Source organism: Elephantulus edwardii, unplaced genomic scaffold, assembly GCF_000299155.1.
Source record: "Elephantulus edwardii isolate Elephantulus edwardi_28Jun2011 unplaced genomic scaffold, EleEdw1.0 scaffold00192, whole genome shotgun sequence".
Taxonomy (NCBI): domain Eukaryota; kingdom Metazoa; phylum Chordata; class Mammalia; order Macroscelidea; family Macroscelididae; genus Elephantulus; species Elephantulus edwardii.
In genome coordinates this window covers 3,843,389-3,848,279 of record NW_006399942.1, presented here as the reverse complement: position 1 = coordinate 3,848,279, position 4,891 = coordinate 3,843,389, and the positions used below count along the sequence as shown (strand labels likewise).

At 38.1% G+C, this 4,891-nt stretch overlaps 1 protein-coding gene across 2 annotated transcripts in view; it reads right to left on the bottom strand.

Moving 5' to 3' along the window:
• Positions 1–4,891, bottom strand: part of SLC4A4 (solute carrier family 4 (sodium bicarbonate cotransporter), member 4) — a 497,732-nt gene that overhangs the window by 307,279 nt on the left and 185,562 nt on the right. The gene's annotated exons all lie outside the window — the stretch shown is intronic.

Below are 4,891 nucleotides of genomic sequence, written 5' to 3'. Positions count from 1 at the left end.
CCTGGCTGCTGGTGCCAAGACTGTTGACTATGGAGCCAAGCAAACTAAAGCTGTGTACAATCTCAATCTCTTCACCATCCATCCTGATGCTGCCAATTGGGAGGGAAATAAATGTTGTTTCTTTAAAGATCTGGATGTTATAAATCTGGAAGACCAGTTACCTCCCTAGAGAAGAAGGGGGAGGGAGAGTAAGAATGGTATCTAAATGGGTGAATTAGAAATATAATAATAAAAGCTACTTTCACTTAGGAATATTTCCATTTAGGAACTTTCCTTGAAACTTTGCACGGATTGGTTCATTTAATCTAAGAAGAGCTTGATCATTCATTGGGTGCTGGCCAGGCCATTCATCTGTGCTGTCCAAATGACTGAGAATTAGTGTCCTGAACAAACAGATTGATGTGCTGCTGGTTTGGGAAGGGAATTAATTGTATCCTGAAAGGCACCTGGAAAGATGATGTTCATCTTAATGTTTCATGGGACCAAGAAAGGCAAAATAGAGAATTGCTACTCTCAGCACGAGACTTATGATGGCTATCTCACAGAAACATCTTCTAGAAGTTAGGAAAATTCCTGCTTTACCCGCTGGTTTGGGGACTGAATTAAGGTGTAGAGGGGAGGCTGCAAAGTAGAACACATCATCCAGAGACAATTGCAACAAGCTGGAATCCTAAACTCAGTTAAACTGCTAAGAATTTCTATAAGGAAAGAGAAAGCTACAAAACTTGACAGCTGTGCTAGACAGATTTGCTACAAACCAATGTCCAGACAGCTTGATCTAAGAGCCAAGACAAATAGCTGAAATAGTGTAATCTCAAATCAGATCCAAGGTAACAACAGTCTAGCTAACCTCATTTATATTTCAATGGAGCCTAGACTGATTATCAAGAAAAATCGGATTTCTTTAGTGGAAGTTCTAGCCGCTATCCATTTTCCAATAAGAAATAGCAATAGGCTTCAATTTAAAAGATGGCTCAAGATAGAGCAGGGTTCAGAGCTATTGTACACAGGGTTGCTATGAGTCAGAGTCAACTCAATGGCACATATCAACAAAAGGTGTTCGTGTGCTTATGTGAAAAAATTGCAGTGGAGCAGAGCGATAAAGTGGTGTCCTGCCTGGAGGTTCTGAAAAGAGGAATCCAAGGAGAAAGTACTTGGTAGCAACAAATGGGTTTTCACTCTCATACTGCAAGGAAAATGGGTAGAATAGTTGTAAATTGAAGGTTAAACCCAAAATTCAATCTGGAGCAAGTCCTGCATCCTCATAAACCTAGGAAAAAGCCAGGAAAGAAAGTAATTCACTCCAAGTCATCTGCCTGCCAAAGCAGTTTAGATTCTCGGATTCCCAGTGTGGTCAAGAGCTTCCTTCACAGGCAGTAAGCAGAGAAAATCACAAGTGAAGAAGACAGAGGAGAGAAGCTGTGCTAAGAAAAACTTCCTCTCCTCCCACTGCCAAGGAAAGGGTCTTAGCATCACTCATCAAAAGGCAGAGGAAATAAATTAGCACTCCATCCATCAAATTCTCTCAAGTAACAAGCTCCAGAGCAAACAGGTACCATTTTAGAAACCTCTCCTACTCAGTGAGATTTCTTCTCTCCTTTGATTGTATTGAAACCTACTGTATGTGATTTCATCATGTTTATGGATGACTGGTTTGTGCTAGTCACCATCCTAAATACTGTACATATATTCTCATTTAATTCTTATTAACTCTGTATCCCAGACATCCAAGTACAGCATGAGGTTCTTGTTCTAACTTCTAATTGAAGAAAAACCTTTGCACAAAGAAAACATAGACTCATGATTTAAACTGGATAAACACAATATTCATAATCTGAACCTGACAGGATAACCAAAGCTGCTATTCAATAAAGGGCATCATTGCTCATAGATTGTGGCAGGCAGGAACTAATTTTTGAACAATCCTGTAAAATCAAGAAGCCCAGAAAAGAACAGGAGGAAAATGATGGTAATTTTAGTGGGCACATCAACAAAAGTAGTGAAAGCTGATTACTCAATTTAAAGTGCCTACTAATTTTGTGGTTTTATATCAGTTTTCCACTATTTTAGTCATTTGTTAGACAATACATATCAAAATATCTACCTAAGTTATATTTTTTAAAATCAAATCATGCTATAATATCTTAATAGAGCTAACATGTAACTGTTATCACGTTGATATTTGTTGGATGAATGATTATCAATTAAGCATGAACTTCAATTTCACTTCTAAGAAAAGGCAACCTAACTGTATCTTACCTGATTTTAAAATACTACCAAGGAATGTTCCTGGAATTGAAAGATTGGGGTGTTTTTTTTTTCATTGAAATTTAAAACAATGCAGAGAAATTACATAGGTACTTCATAGCCAATTAGTAGGTGAAACCACAAGAAATTGTGGTATTTTACCCACAAAAATAAATAAGCTGTGTTTTTAGCCACAAATCCCAGCAATTTCACTGGGTTCCACTTGAGAGAGTAGTGGAAAAAATAAATAGGTAAAGGAAAATCCAACACCAGAGGAAACTAAAAGCTCATTAATTTTTTCATGCAACACTAACTCTATACAAATGCCTCAATTAAAACATTGAGAAATTAGAGCATTTGCCTAAAATTTAGTGCCTGACAGACATGTCCATCAGAATTCACAGATGTTTCTGATAAGTGGAAATTTCATACTAATTAACATGTTGGAAACTAGCCTGATTTGCTCCAGATTTATTACAAATAAAAATGTTTCCCACTTCTTTATATAAATTATCTTGAACCCCAATCACATAAGGATCCTAAAAGCTGAAAGCTGGTCTTCAAGTACAGACAAAGACAGAGATGTGACTGTGAATGACAGACAATACTTTCTACAGAAAATAAACATGTAATATATATTATAAAGTATACTGAAAATAAGACCATGAAATAATAATATACACAATACAATTTTCGTAGCCCACAACCGTAAAAAAATTTTAAAGGTGGTAAACTACATCATTCCCTTTATAGTAAAATCCATGTCACCAACTGATCACATAGAAAATTTTTGGTGATTTTTTTTATAAATTTATGCATTAGGAACTAAACTATGACTGCAACTGGTGAACCAGCATAGTTTCAATATATCTTTACTTATGTTGCTGAATTTAAAGCAATGAAGACGTGTCAGACTCCACTCATTTCTTGATGCTGTGGGCAACTCCACTGCTAAACTGAATTCAAGTACTGTTCACAAGTACTAGAAGAACAGGTCCTCAATTTTGTGATATTCATATTTCAACAATTCTAGATATAACACACCATAAAGTTTAATCTGAATTATTATAATCCTCACTATCACTCTTAAAGTCTAGATACAGCTGACAAAACAATAAATCAAGCTCTGATTCATAACATTTACTGATTTCTGTAGGGTTAAAAAAAAACAACACAAAACACCTAACTATTGTGGCCTCTTTCAAGCTACCAACATGAAGGCACTAAATATGGGGCTGGGGGAAAAAAGAGATACACACTAGCACATCATTATACAGCATTCTACCAGATGGACACAAGAGATGTAACTTTCAGAGCACAGATAAATAATTTATTTCCTAAGTTTACGGACAGGGCTGGTTCCAATGAGGTGAATGAAGGTTAAAACATCCCGAGTATCCAACTTTTCCAAATGCTGTAGCACTCCATCATACCTAACATTAACTCTTCCCTCAGAACTCTCCCTTTCAGATTCAGTAATTCACTGTAACATCTCATCGAAGCTGCAAGCCATACTTAAAATTAAATGGCTCAGTAGGGAAGTAATGGGATGTAATGTGGGATTGTGATCAATTTAACAGGAAAAACTCAGGGAAAAAATTCCCCAATTAAGACGTTTCTCCCCTTCTGACAGCAGGTCCTTTCGGGGGCCTTCTTGCGTAAGTGTTACAGCCTTAATTAGCTCTGTGGGTCAGCAAGCCCCAGCACAGATGTCTCACTCTGGGCTCCTGCTTCTTGTCCTTAGGCATTGCCACTGCTCATCCTATTGCTGAACCATCCTCTCTCACTGGCTTCCACGTTAAAATTCCTCTCTCTCCATGTCATCCTTTAAGCTTAGTGAGATAAAAAAATGGACCAATTTCCTTGTTAAGAGTTCCACGTTTGGACCTTATTTCTAAGGTCCTCATCATCACAAGGGAGTCATGCATCTTCTGTACATTATTAATAAGCTAGTCAAGCCTTTCAGAGGAATAATTACTTCATTTGGTGGTGGTGGTTGTTACGTTCTGTACAGCAGACTATGATTCATCTGAATCCTACCCTATGCCATGCCTCACCAACTCTAGCACACTTGAGTCCATTGTTAGAGTGATTATGTCAACTATCTCTTGGTCTTCCTCACTTATGCTGCCCCTCTCCTAGGGCTGGCCCCTTCTAACAGTATGCCCTAACTATGTGAGACAGAGTAGGAGTTACAAAACATTATGGCTATAAGGGCCCTAAGAAATCCAGCTGCGTGGTTCTTAGTGTTCCTAATATGTTCTGTAAAATAAGGCAGCGTGTGACATGGATACGTGAACGCACTGGGTCTCAGCTGCATTGATCCAGGGGTGCTGCTGGGAAGCATGTAGCCTTGAACAGGTTCTACTGCAGTAAGCATTGAGCTGGTTTCATCCCAGCTGTTAGCACCTTCTCTTCAAAGCCAGCTGAGATAGATGAATAAAAATGAGATTATAAAAGAAATTAATATTTGTTATACAAATTGAAAGCCATTTTCTTTTTCTTCCACAGGAGGCAAAAAGTAACAACCACGTAGTTTTTTAAAAATACGTAACTGTTTAGGGGAGCTCTGGTGGCCTAGTGGTAAGGAGCTGCAACTACAATCCCAGAGGCGCACGGTTCGAATCCACCAGATGCTCTGCCG